We start from the raw sequence: 15,000 nt of genomic DNA on the forward strand, positions 1-15,000 counted from the left end.
CCTCGATCGTGCATTCTGAACGATCATTGTTGAAAATAGGGGTCCTGTGCAGAGTTATGTCATTTTCTAGGCCACTTTCGTGGCTACATCCGAAAACAACAACTGTAATTTAACCTCTTTATCAAATGATCCTGTTTTCGCACGAATAAACACAAAGATCACGTAACAATCTAAATCAAACCCACTCTCCTTTAGAATTGTCCATGGCCAAGAAAGCGCACACTTTTCGAACTGTGAAATTATAGAACACAATGGGGAAAAATCCAGATGCAAAGATTTTCTCACACAAGTAGTCAGAACAATAATGGAAGTTCAGGTGTGCAAAAAAAAAAAAAAAAATTGCAAGTTAGTGGCACTTTAGTTGTTTCAATCTCTCAGCTTACAAAACAACCAGTTTCCATTGGACTTTTACATGTTCATTGGTTTTAAATCCTCCCTACGATGTTAAGTGTCCCAAAACCTAGAGCCAGATTTTGTTTCCTTAAACCTTCATTCTCGTTTAAGGCGTTTATCGTTCTCCTTGGTAAAAAACGGAAAGCACCATTAAGCGCCGACCCTGTAATCCGCCCTCACTTGGCATGAGAGCCACGTGACAAACCTCGACCAGCTTAGAAAGGCGAGTATATAACACCTGATTAATAATTGTACTAAAAAAGTCTTTTTGCAAACCAATTTCCTAGAATATTTCTTATTCTTTAAAATGAACCTCCACTCTAACCACGGAATAGTTTAAACCAAATTTCTTGAGGAAAAAGCGTTTGCATCTGAACTAATTGAATTTCAGAATCGCTTGTTTCTTGACTTAAAATTTCCCGGGCGCCTCCATCTTCCATAACTGTGACCAAGTTACTGATGTTAATATAATATTAATTCAATTACATTAAATGTTTAACGTCACAACTGAATTATTAAAGATGGCCGTACCCAGTAAATTTCAAATTCGTTTTTCCAGATGCAAACATTCTTTAATCAAGTTCGAATAAAAACAATGATTTCCCACGACTTAAATTTATTTTAGGTAAGAATGGAGTTTCTCCTTAGGAAAAGCAGTGAAACCAATAAGAAAAATGCGCTCTGATAGTTATCTTTGTCTGACATTTAAGGCAATTCTAGAACGTAACAATAAAATAATACTTAGCGAAGTCCTTCCTATAGATTACTACAGCTCGAACAAACCAAGCCAAATAACCGAAATGGAGCTATAACCTTTATTTGAATGGCCATACTTTGAAAAGAGCATTCACCACCCTTACAATGCCCCTAGGAAGACAAACTACTGGCATTGAATTCAACTAACTTGATGACCGAATTGTGAACACCAACTCGAACAATGGAAAGCCTTTGCTGCCGTTCAAGAACTTTGAGCATGTGTACGCCACGCATTTTAGAAAAGATGACCTGCATGGGATAGTAAGATGCGGCTATCTGTGTGTTTTACCTGATGTACATGTATTGTAGTAGCATGATTTTAAAGGCTTCGCGGACGTGTTAGTTTTATTTGTTTACAGCAAATGCTTATGTTATTACTATAAGCTGGCTTGCAAATTGCAACAAGTTAATCCTCATGGGAAGCTCACATCTCTGAAGTCGTCGGTAAAGTTGCAACAGTACTCGCTGCCCTGAGGAGGCTAAGACCGATATATCCCCAACCTAGTTACAATTTATAAGTCACTGATTCTTCCACATCTCGATTATTGCAGCGCTGTGTGGGGCTGTATCGGTAATGGCCTCAACCAAATACTAGAGAACTTCCAAAACAGAGCAGCACGCATAATAACAGGGTCACTACTTTTTAGGCCATGTTGTTTGTCGGAATTTACCCTGGCAGAGCCTCTCATAATATTAATTGATTAAATTGTAAGGTTTCCAGAAAGCGATCCTCAAACTTCAAAACATGGCCAACTCCAATGCAAAAGAACACGCATTCTTCAGAAGATTGAACTTGCTCTTCTTACAAGACAAACACGCAAAATAACTTCTTGAGGTCAAATCCGAAAATCAAAGTTTAAACCATTTGAAAATTCTTACCGTCGAGTCAATCCCGCTATGGACATGTTAACTGCAACAAGAGACTTCTGCCAGTTCTACTTGTGACAAGTGAAAAACCTGACATTTTCACTGTGGGTTACCATGATGTAGCTTCAGTGGTTTAGCAGTTTCACCAAATTATACCTCCGGCAGCACTTGCTCCAACCAAAGTCAACTCGTGCCTACACTGTAATGCACATCACAACGCCTTGTAACTGCAATAGGAGACAAGAATGGGTTAGGATTAAAATATCATCACACAAGTCATTTGTGCACCCAACTGACTAACCAAATACTGTTTGCATCTGTTTCTAATAATAATTATCATAATTATAATTATAATAATTATAGTGATTGTAATAATTATAATGATAATTATAATAATTACATAAATTATAATAATTATATATATATTTTTTTTAGGGGAGGCAACCTCATTCCCAGGGCTTCTCCCTCAGGTGGGGGCGGGGCGGTAGGGAAAGCCCCGCCCCCAAATGAGGGAGAAGCCCTGGGAACAAGGTTGCGAGGTGAGGGGGAGGGGAATCGTGACTGTTCTTGCACGGCATTATTGATTGCCGGCTTTATCTACACTAGATAAGACGCAAACTGCCTGGCTGACAAAGAAGTGCATTGTTGGCAATTTCTTACTTGACGGTTTTCGTATGCTTTGACCGACATCCTCAGAAGTGCGAACCATTAGCTTATTGTTAATTGTTTTTAAATCATTAGTTAGTTATGTTACATTTAAAAAGGTCAAATTAGTATTTAAGGTCACTTCTGAGGATTCATGTCTAAGCGCACGAAACGTCAAATAAATCATTTCAAACAATGCACTTGTTTATGAGGTCTGTCACCGCTGCTTGAGTCGTTTTATTACTATTATAATATTACTATTTTTTCTCTTGCTCTGCATCATTGGTTTGTGATCGTAGATTGCCCTCTTTGTCTAAACATGAACTACTTGTTTCAGATTGGATAGGCTGTTGTTGTTCGCTGCTCTTAACGCCCACAGTCGTTGTTTAACTATTCATGTTCTCCTCATTCTTCTTCTTCTTCGTCTTTGTCTTGTTCCTCTTCTTCCTCATTGTCGTCCTGCAAAGTTTTCTTCATTGATAAGCGTGATTCAGCAAGCCATTTGTCCAAATGTGCTTGCAGACATTGTGTCTTCTTTTCAATGCCACCAACCGCGCAAGAAGATAAAAGACCGTTTCTTTGCAACTAATGCACATTTGTTACTATAGTCTAGCAGGGGCAATAGCAAGTGAATTTCCTTATGGCGCAGCTATAGATGCTTGGTGCCCGGCGAAAGGACAACTCATGGTGCTGACGAATGATATTATATCACACGGGTTTCTTGGCCTTTCTTGGCTGTGAAAAATATAAGCAACCTTCAGTTTCTTGTCGTCTCAGTTTTCTTTATCGTCTTTCTAAACATGATAACGTAAAAAGTCTACAACACAGAAGAAAGTTTTTTGCTCAGCAAAGTATCCTTACTTTCCTAATAAAAATATAGAAAAAGTTATCCTTATTGCTTAAATTTCTGCTTTGCAACAGCCTTTTTAAAAGATCTTCCTTTGATCCCCACGGCCGGGAAGTTAAAGGCCCCTGGGTCCAAGCATCCTGAGACACCATCTTAGAGGTTGAGATAGTTGTGTGGTCTGCTGTGTTTTCTACACTAAGTTAGAGTTTTTGTTGCTTTTGTTAATCCTTGCTGTCCCTTTGCCATTTTTAGGGAACAAATTCGCAGTTAATTAAGCTACAACTCGAGATCCATCTCTAGTTTGACTAAGAAGTGGAGCATAGGCATTCGAGAGCTCGACTCGCGGCTGGATTCTGTCGAAGACCGCGATTTAGCAAACAATTGAACATCGTCGTCTCTCTTCAAGTGTCGGGAACCTATCTTAAAACATTCTGATGCAGCCAGACGCTTGCCATCTCTTTACAGAATCGACACACTTTCTTCGTCCTCTCGTGCATTCTGAACGATCATTGTTGAAAATAGGGGTCCTGTGCAGAGTTATGTCATTTTCTAGGCCACTTTCGTGGCTACATCCGAAAACAACAACTGTAATTTAACCTCTTTATCAAATGATCCTGTTTTCGCACGAATAAAACACAAAGATCACGTAACAATCTAAATCAAACCCACTCTCCTTTATAATTGTCCATGGGCCAATAAAGCGCACACTTTTCGAACTTTGAAATTATAGAACACAATGGGGAAAAATCCAGATGCAAAGATTTTCTCACAAAAGTAGTCAGAACAATAATGGAAGTTCAGGTGTGCAAAAAAAAAAAAAAAATTGCAAGTTAGTGGCACTTTAAGTTGTTTCAATCTCTCAGCTTACAAAACAACCAGTTTCCATTGGACTTTTACATGTTCATTGGTTTTAAATCCTCCCTACGATTGTTAAGTGTCCCAAAACCTAGAGCCAGATTTTGTTTCCTTTAAACCTTCATTCTCGTTTAAGGCGTTTATCTTCTCCTTGGTAAAAAACGGAAAGCACCATTAAGCGCCCACACTGTAATCCGCCCTCACTTGGCATGAGAGCCACGTGACAAACCTCGACCAGTTAGAAAGCGAGTATATAAACACCTGATTAATAATTGTACTAAAAAAGTCTTTTTGCAAAACAATTTCCTAGAATATTTCTTATTCTTTAAAATGAACCTCCACTCTAACCACGGAATAAGTTTAAACCAAATTTCTTGAGGAAAAAGCGTTTGCATCTGAACTAAATGAATTTCAGAATCGCTTGTTTCTGACTTAAAATTTCCCGGGCGCCTCCATCTTCCATAACTGTGACCAAGTTACTGATGTTAATATTAATATTATTCAATTACATTAAATGTTTAACGTCACAACTGAATTATTAAAGATGGCCGTACCCAGTAAATTTCAAATTCGTTTTTCCAGATGCAAACATTCTTTAATCAAGTTCGAATAAAAACAATGATTTCCCACGACTTAAATTTATTTTAGGTAAGAATGGAGTTTCTCCTTAGGAAAAGCAGTGAAACCAATAAGAAAAATGCGCTCTGATAGTTATCTTTGTCTGACATTTAAGACGCAATTCTAGAACGTAACAATAAAATAATACTTAGCGAAGTCCTTCCTATAGATTACTACAGCTCGAACAAACCAAGCCAAATAACCGAAATGGAGCTATAACCTTTATTTGAATGGCCATACTTTGAAAAGAGCATTCACCACCCTTACAATGCCCCTAGGAAGACAAAACTACTGGCATTGAATTCAACTAACTTGATGACCGAATTGTGAACACCAACTCGAACAATGGAAAGCCTTTGCTGCCGTTCAAGAACTTTGAGCATGTGTACGCCACGCATTTTAGAAAAGATGACCTGCATGGGGATAGTAAGATGCGGCTATCTGTGTGTTTTACCTGATGTACAAGTATTGTAGTAGCATGTGTTTGTGTTTCTGATTTTAAAGGCTTCGCGGACGTGTTAGTTTTATTTGTTTACAGCAAATGCTTATGTTATTACTATAAGCTGGCTTGCAAATTGCAACAAGTTAATCCTCATGGGAAGCTCACATCTCTGAAGTCGTCGGTAAAGTTGCAACACTACTCGCTGCCCTGAGGAGGCTAAGACCGATATATCCCCAACCTAGTTACAATTTATAAGTCACTGATTCTTCCACATCTCGATTATTGCAGCACTGTGTGGGGCTGTATCGGTAATGGCCTCAACCAAATACTAGAGAACTTCCAAAACAGAGCAGCACGCATAATAACAGGGTCACTACTTTTTAGGCCATGTTGTTTGTCGGAATTTACCCTGGCAGAGCCTCTCATAATATTAATTGATTAAATTGTACGGTTTCCAGAAAGCGATCCTCAAACTTCAAAACATGGCCAACTCCAAATGCAAAAGAACACGCATTCTTCAGAAGATTGAACTTGCTCTTCTTACAAGACAAACACGCAAAATAACTTCTTGAGGTCAAATCCGAAAATCAAAGTTTAAACCATTTGAAAATTCTTACCGTCGAGTCAATCCCGCTATGGACATGTTAACTGCAACAAGAGACTTCTGCCAGTTCTACTTGTGACAAGTGAAAAACCTGACATTTTCACTGTGGGTTACCATGATGTAGCTTCAGTGGTTTAGCAGTTTCACCAAATTATACCTCCGACAGCACTTGCTCCAACCAAAGTCAACTCGTGCCTACACTGTATGCACATCACAACGCCTTGTAACTGCAATAGGAGACAAGAATGGGTTAGGATTAAAATATCATCACACAAGTCATTTGTGCACCCAACTGACTAACCAAATACTGTTTGCATCTGTTTCTAATAATAATTATCATAATTATAATTATAATAATTATAGTGATTGTAATAATTATAATGATAATTATAATAATTACATAAATTATAATAATTATATATATATTTTTTTTTAGGGGAGGCAACCTCATTCCCAGGGCTTCTCCCTCAGGTGGGGGCGGGGCGGTAGGGAAAGCCCCGCCCCCAAATGAGGGAGAAGCCCTGGGAACAAGGTTGCGAGGTGAGGGGGAGGGGAATCGTGACTGTTCTTGCACGGCATTATTGATTGCCGGCTTTATCTACACTAGATAAGACGCAAACTGCCTGGCTGACAAAGAAGTGCATTGTTGGCAATTTCTTACTTGACGGTTTCGTATGCTTTGACCGACATCCTCAGAAGTGCGAACCATTAGCTTATTGTTAATTGTTTTTAAATCATTAGTTAGTTATGTTACATTTAAAAAGGTCAAATTAGTATTTAAGGTCACTTCTGAGGATTCATGTCTAAGCGCACGAAACGTCAAATAAATCATTTCAAACAATGCACTTGTTTATGAGGTCTGTCACCGCTGCTTGAGTCGTTTTATTACTATTATAATATTACTATTTTTTCTCTTGCTCTGCATCATTGGTTTGTGATCGTAGATTGCCCTCTTTGTCTAAACATGAACTACTTGTTTCAGATTGGATAGGCTGTTGTTGTTCGCTGCTCTTAACGCCCACAGTCGTTGTTTAACTATTCATGTTCTCCTCATTCTTCTTCTTCTTCGTCTTTGTCTTGTTCCTCTTCTTCCTCATTGTCGTCCTGCAAAGTTTTCTTCATTGATAAGCGTGATTCAGCAAGCCATTTGTCCAAATGTGCTTGCAGACATTGTGTCTTCTTTTCAATGCCACAAACCACGCAAGAAGATAAAAGACGGTTTCTTTGCAACTAATGCACATTAATTTTGTTACTATAGTCTAGCAGGGGCAATAGCACGGGAATTTCCTTATGGCGCAGCTATAGATGCTTGGTGACCGGCGAAAGGACAACTCATGGTGCTGACGAATGATATTATATCACACGGGTTTCTTGGCCTTTCTTGGCTGTGAAAAATATAAGCAACCTTCAGTTTCTTGTCGTCTCAGTTTTCTTTATCGTCTTTCTAAACATGATAACGTAAAAAGTCTGCAACACAGAAGAAAGTTTTTGCTCAGCAAAGTATCCTTACTTTCCTAATGAAAATATAGAAAAAGTTATCCTTATTGCTTAAATTCCTGCTTTGCAGCAGTCTTTTTAAAGATCGTCCTTTGATCCCCACGGCTGGGAAGTTAAAGGCCCCTGGGTCCGAGCATCCTGAGACGTCATCTTAGAGGTTGAGATAGTTGTGTGGTCTGCTGTGTTTTCTACACTTAGTTAGAGTTTTTGTTGCTTTTGTTAATGCTTGCTGTCCCTTTGCCATTTTTAGGGAACAAATTCGGAGTTAATTAAGCTACAACTCGAGATCCATCTCTAGTTTGACTAAGAAGTGGAGCATAGGCATTGGAGAGCTCGACTCGCGGCTGGATTCTGTCGAAGACCGCGACTTAGCAAACAATTGAACATAGTCGTCTCTCTTGAAGTGTCGGGAACCTATCTTAGAACATTTTGATGCAGAAAATATGGTAACCCATCGATGTGAGAAAATTTGGTTTTATAGCCATGATGTCATCAACATCCGTACATACGTACATCCGTTCGTCCGCCCCTTCATGTATGCCAATGTGACCAGTACACATAAACATATCACGGGCTAATTAAAGTTTGGAGCTCATCCAGGAGGCAATACTATATTTGAAGTTTTTACTCTGCTTGCCTAATTGTTTTTTGATGTGCCTCGACAGCGACAAGAAAATTTTCCACTTATGTTCGCATAATGGCAATGAGTTCTCGTAAAGAGTAAGGAGAAATATCACCAGCTTGTGTTTTCAGAAGTTTGTTTAGAGCACGTACGGGTAATTTGTTGGAGATCTTGTTTGAAGTTTGTCCTTTCTAGCCGATTCTGGTTCTAAGCCAAGCTGGCATGTTTCAATGAAGTACATCAAAATGTAAATGATCTCATTTTCAGAGATAAAGTGGAATAAATAAAGTACGATTTGTCAAATCACGAGCTATAGTACGTCTCTGATTTCTTATTTTAGCGTGATTCCTATTCGCTGGCTTTTGACAGTCGACTCTGAAATGGTTTCTTTCCTTTTCCGTTCGCTTGCTGAGGATTTGCTTGTTTTCTTTTCAAACTCTTGTGATTCAAGAAAACATAATTGCCTAACTGGTGAATTCAACAGTAGATTTCGCTGGAAAAACCGATATCACACTCATCCCTTCGTGATTCATGCGATCAGTCGGTTTTTCAGGTGAAATTAACCGTGGAATTCACCAGTTAGGCAGCGAAGAAAATGACATAATTAAGCAATTTCCGGGAAAACCAAAAGGCGGACAGTTTCAAAGCCTTTTATTTTCACTAATCCTACAGCCAGTAAGAATAAACAAGCCGGAAGCTCCGCCTTTAGGCTTGGCTAAATCTATATATTACATAGATACACCGGGTCGGTCAAAACAATTGACCTCTATAAAGCATATCCGGCGACGTCGGTATTGTATTGAATCATTGTTTCTATTGTAAATACAATTTAATATATTTATGTATTCAACGATTATAAATTGCTTCTTCATACCTTGAAATACGGAACAAAGTTTGTGTGGGCCTTTGCTTTTCAACCAATCAGCCACGAATGCGGAATCTTTACCTTTGAATGCATCTACCGTAAGTTTGTCTCCGCCATGATTTATGGGTGACAATTTCCCACGGGCGTAGAGGGAGGTTGAGTTTAAGTCTAAGAACCCATGGAAAGCTAACCAATTAACCAATTGAAAGCTAACCGTTTTAAAATGGGTTCTTAGACTTAAATACTGTTTATCAGCGCTATTTGAAATGGGTGTTTAGATTTAAATACTGTTTATCGGCGCTATTTGCGCCCTCTACGCCCGTATCAACCCAACGGCTGGAAAGGTAACAGGAAATCGAGGCTAGCGATCAAATTCCTCACCCCCTTTGAGTGGTGATCAAAATGCCCTGCCCCCGGGAAGACCAAGATGATCAAATTCCCTCCCCCCGGGCAGGAAAAGGAGTCAAATACCCCGGGGATATTGAAGCTTTAATTTGACTGGTACATTAATCCCAAGGATGGAGACTAAATTCTCAGGAGCCACCAATTGGAGTCAAATATTCCTGGATAAAATGTTCCCACGGTCACAATTCCACATCAGAATTAATTGACAAAGATTGAACTTTTATCTCAACCCACCATCAACGCGATAGCAGTCTTGCGAGAAACGTCAGGCGGTGAATATTGCAACAAAACAGCTTTCGAAGGCGGTGCTTTATCACAAGAGTGGCCACCGGTTGATAACAAACTGACCCTTACCCGGGTGACAGACCGTAGTTTGTCAACCGCAAATTTCTTTATTTCCCTGGCAGCCCAAGCTCGGTATACGATTTAAAGACTTTGTATGGGAAAACATACTTCGAGTTTATAAATGCTAAAAAAAGCTGTAAATGTAGAATTAAAGTTCGCTTACCTCTACATACGGTTGTCCTCGTCTTTTCTGTGTAATCGGAAGGCTAGTTTGTGTCCGTTTTAGACGGGTTTGTGGCTTTCGAATTTTTGCGATGTCGTTAGTTGTCATTTCCCCTACATTTACAGCTTATTTTAGCATTTATAAGCTCAAACTATGTTTTCCCATACAAAGTCTATAAATCGTATACCGAGCTTAGAGGGTCGTACAGGGGTATTTTCGTGATGCGTGATTAGCTGATTTTATTTTCCGTGAAACGTGAATTTAATAAATTATTCTTCGTGATCCGTGACCTGAACGTCTTGCGTGATTCGTGAAGAACTTGAATTATTAACCGATATTCGTGATTTTACTACTCTATTCTGCGTGATTTTTGAGATGCAAGTTCTCCGGAAGATTTCTTAGACTGAAAACATCAAATGTGACAAGACGTCACATAATATATCGTAAAGTAATCCATTGTGCAAATTCACGTGCTTTGCATGCCTATCACGGATCGGATGTCGACTCCTATCGTCTCCCCTGTCACGGGAAGTCAAAGGACCGTGATTCGCAACATCGAAACTTCCGAGATATGGCAGGGACAAGTACGTCTAGTACGATGAGGTCGATGAGGGTCGAGTGTATTATATTTTACGTGGACCCGAAGTCTGTGGGCTCGCTTAATTTGCTTGAGAAGGAACGAGTTCGCTTTCCGATTACAGACGAACATTCATCTTTGGCAGTGTTTACTAAAAAGTTCGCGGAATTTGCCGGAATAAAGGCAGAGGCTGAGAAACGTGGTCTCGGCTCCTGTGTTGAACTTAAATTGTATCGTCTTGAAAAGGGAAAAGATGGCAGTAAGGCCTTTGCGATAAATACACAAGAGCAATGGGACGAGGAGAGACCACTCCACCAGGAGCCCATCACCCGGAACGTGCAACGTACCTTACTTGTGAAAACGCCGTTTCACAGACGCTGTATGGAAGTTGCACGCTCCGGGTGATGGGCTCCTGACTCCACTCGTAAAAGCTAAACTCTGAGATTTAAGGAGGCTCGAAATAGTTTCTCCGTTTTTCAATCAAAGAAGCATATTCTGTCCTTAGATACAGTTAGGGTAATCATATTAAGGCGAAATCTGGCCAGGGTATCAAGTACCCATCGTAGATTTCTCACATTATATTTTCCTCCAAAATAACGTTACCATGGCAACGATATTAGGCACTTCTTTGAGCCTTAAAATCAACTTATGTTGCCTTTTTTCAAGAAACGGGACGGTGAAATTTTCCCATTTAGTGTTACCAGATAATGTTAGAAATACTCTCTAAAATATTTAAAATTCAACAAAATCTGTAGGTCAGTTTTTCAGAAAAATAAGTTTTTTTGAAATGTGACGCGAGCAGCTTACGAATTGCGTGTGTGGGTACGCGCGCGCGCTCAGCTGAAAACCCTTTCGAGCCTCCTTAAAGGCTAAAACACGTGGGTGGAAAGCGTGAGTCAGGCTTGTCAACCCCTATGATGTTTCAATGCGAAGCAGACGAATGGTCAGAGTCGTCCAACGAGAGTGATTTAGGTAGGTGATTTACGATATGCAGCCTTTACTTAGCCTTTCACGATTTTGCTTTTTCCAAACACTCTTTCTTGCCTAAGAGAAGGTTATTAAAAGAAGTATCTTACTTGTTTATTTCCGTGATTCGGGAAAATGAAATTTTGATATCCGTGATCCGTGATTCGTTGTTTTTTCTGTTCGTGAACCGTGCGAAAGACCCCCCCTGTACGACCCTCGAGCTTAGGCTGCCTGTGCTGCAAGCAGTTGGTTACTACGCTTCCCGAGAGAGAAACCACTGATCGAGCATGTGCTAAGTACGTCAAACCCCGCGTGATGTATTTGACATGACTTCGTCTTCTTTCGCGGGAAATCTCTACACAGCAGGCTAGCCCAAATGCAGCAAAATTTAGTTTATTCGTTCTTGGCGCTGGACGGCAGCTCACTCAAAGAAACTAACGGTTGCTCGCAGTTGTTTCTCTCTCGGGAAGCGTAGGAGAAACCAACTGCTCGCAGGGTATCCCAAACCTTGAGCTAGCTCCTTTTTTCGTTTAAAAGTTTATTCTCGTTTAAGAAAACGTGAAGCACCAATTTCATTTAGAGCCCATACCATAATCATACCGCGTGACGCGATCAAAGCCACATCACATAAACCTCGACCAGTTAGAAACCAAGAGTATATAATCACCTAAATAATTGTACAAAAAAAGAAGTTTTTCTGTAAAAAAAATTCGCGCAATATTTCTTGTTCTTTAAAGGAACCTCCACTCCAACCAAAAATAACATTAAACCACAGAAACTTTTGTTGATCACCAAATTTGATAACATTTTTCTCTGAAAAAGCATTTGCACCCGAACTAAATGAATTTCAGAATCGCTTGTTTTTTACTTCAAATTTCCCGGGCGCCTCCTTCTTAAATAATTGTGACAATGTTGTTAATGTTAATATTAATTCTATTATACTAATGTTATTAAGTGTTATTAACGTCACAACTGATTTATTTAAGACGGCCGTGCTCTGTAAATTTCCAGTTAAATTGGTAAGCGATTTTCCAATGAAAAACAGTATTTCTCGTAGCCTGGGACCCCCGCTCGGCTCGCTTCGCTCGCAAATTTTTTTTTCGCCACGTTCCTTTCCACTCCATAACCTCAACTGCGGAGCGTAGCCCCAGGCTATATTTCCTGAGGCTTAAATTTCTTTTCGGTAAGAATGAAGAATCTCCTTACGAAAAGCAGGAAACCAACAAGAAAAGTGCGCTTTGAAAAAGTTGTTTCGCCTTCTAGGATCTTCCTAGTGCTAGGATCTTCCTACCTCCATGTAAACAGCCCCTAAGGACGCAATTGTACTACGTATCAATAAAACAATCATTAGCGACTTTCCATAGATTATTACGTACTAAAACCCGACAGCTCGAATAAACCAGGCCAAATAACCGAAATGGAGCTATAACCTTTATTTGCATGGATGGCCTTACTTTGAAAAGAGCATTCACCACCCTTAAAAACGCCCCAAGGAAGGCAAAAACTACTGGCATTCAATTCAACTAAGTTGTCCGAATTGTGAACACCAACTCGAACAATGGAAAGCCTTTGCAAAACTTCAACGAGTGTGTTCGCCGCGAATTTCAGATTACCTGGATGGGGATTGTAAGATGCGGGTATCTGTGTGTTTTACCAGATGCGTTAAAGGCTTCGCAAAAGTGTTAGTTTTATTTGTTTACAGCAGACACTTTAAGTTACTACTAAGATGGCTTGCAAATAGCGAAGAGCTAGTCGCGTCAAGACAGACTCACAAAATAATTTTATACAATTTTTTTATACAATAAATAAACATTACATACAACTACAACAGGTAAAAGAATAATGTAATGAGGGAAACTACAGACTAAACTTAACCTCAGTTGGAAAGTTAATCTTTCATCTTACTATGTCTGCATAGGAGTTTCTGATTAAGTTTGAGACTAGTTGGTATTCCATTCCAGATTTTAGCGCCAACACTTGAAAAAATCGATCCTCTTTCAATATTTGGTCGATAAAATAGTTCTAAAGTACATATTCAACAGAACCATATCTTCATTTACTTCGGGTTGGAAGAAACAGGGGCAACGTCAAAATCACAATACGGTAAATTTAACCTCAAGGTTTCCAGAACGCACTTTTAAAAACTTCAAAACATGATCAGCTCCAAACGAGGAAGAACATGAATTCTTCAGAAGGTTGGACTAGTTCTTTTTACAGGACAAATACGCAAGTTAACTTCTAGAGGTCAAAACAAAACTCAAGGTATAGACCATTTGAAGATTCTTACCGTCGAGTCAATCCTTCCATGGCCATGTTTACTGCAACAAGAGACGAACCAAGTACTTCACTTCTGCCAATTCTGCTTATTACAAGTTAAAAAGCTGGCAAAGAGTTTTTCATATTAATTGCGGGTTCCCATGATGTAGCTTCACTGGTTCAGCAGGCTTCAAACAGCAAATTTTCCCTCGCAGCAGGCACTTCCTCCAACCACATTTAACTCGTCCCTACACTGTATGCACATCAGAACGCCTAGTAACTGCAATAGAAGACAAGAATGTGTGTGGAAAAAAAAAAAATCATACGCGGCTCCTCCTTGAACGGTATCATTTCAGCACTAATGTGTTAAAAAAGGGAGACACTTTTTCATTGGTTCAACCTGTCCCAGAGGTACAAAGGAATCCTTAATTATGCAAAAATGTCCAAACCAAGGTGCCAAAAAACAAATTGTTACTCTTTTGGGAACGAATTGAATGAATTTTACAACAACTTTAAAACCTTTAAACTTTGCTGATTCCCCAAAATCTGCTATTTCCGACTATTATAACCTGATGAAAAGCAAGATTCATATCATAATTAAGTATGACGGCTTTGGGTTATTTATAAAGGAAACAAAATTTAAATTCGAGCCTACGGAAAATTGTCGTGAGCACTTTTGATCGAAACGGATCCCTGCTTCACTCACCTACAGCCTCAACACTGAGACGTAGGGTACACCAACTGAGATATTTCGGGCCAAGATTATTAGCAGTCCTGCTTATCAATAAGAAATTTTGGCTTTGAATAAGAAAGGAATGAGTAGCAAAACCCAAGCAAGTGGGGAAATAATCAAAGTCTCTGTGAGACACCTCATTGATGAAATGTAGAGCATTGGGATATATTATATTCTACTACAACTTTTAAGACTTTAATTTTCAGATAACTCAATGGAAAATTCAGAACTACCCCTAGAAATAATGAAATAAGAGCGAAGGGTAGATTCGAACCTGCGACACGTGCGCTTCGTGCTTTCGAGCACATTGGTGCACCAATTCGGCCGCCCGAACGAAACGCGAAATTTAACAGCCCATTGATCGAGTGATCCAGTGAGCAACTGAAGCCTCCCACACTATACCTCATTTAGACTTCGTAGATTTGTGCTCACACCTGGTGGACATCAGGAAATTCTGCTGCGGGACCTTTTGTAGAACAGGAATGCATACTATTGTTCACAAAAAAAACCAAAACCTAACATCGTTCAATCAAAGTCAAGATGA

General features: G+C 39.5%; 1 long non-coding RNA gene across 3 annotated transcripts in view; it reads right to left on the reverse strand.

Moving 5' to 3' along the window:
* The window catches only part of LOC138003310 (uncharacterized), a 70,169-nt gene that overhangs the window by 41,017 nt on the left and 14,152 nt on the right, over nt 1-15,000 (reverse strand). The window contains exons 1-4 of one of the 3 annotated variants that reach the window (XR_011123491.1): nt 9,021-9,329; nt 6,931-7,494; nt 6,041-6,254; nt 2,029-2,243 (exon numbers count right to left, since the gene is read on the reverse strand). This is a non-coding gene — a long non-coding RNA (uncharacterized lncRNA). Of the gene's footprint in view, nt 1-2,028; nt 2,244-6,040; nt 6,255-6,930; nt 7,495-9,020; nt 9,330-13,754; nt 14,004-15,000 lie in introns of those variants that run through there. The other 2 variants (XR_011123489.1, XR_011123490.1) reach the window with 2 other exon arrangements.

Source organism: Montipora foliosa, chromosome 5 (genome assembly GCF_036669935.1).
Source record: "Montipora foliosa isolate CH-2021 chromosome 5, ASM3666993v2, whole genome shotgun sequence".
NCBI classification, from domain to species: domain Eukaryota; kingdom Metazoa; phylum Cnidaria; class Anthozoa; order Scleractinia; family Acroporidae; genus Montipora; species Montipora foliosa.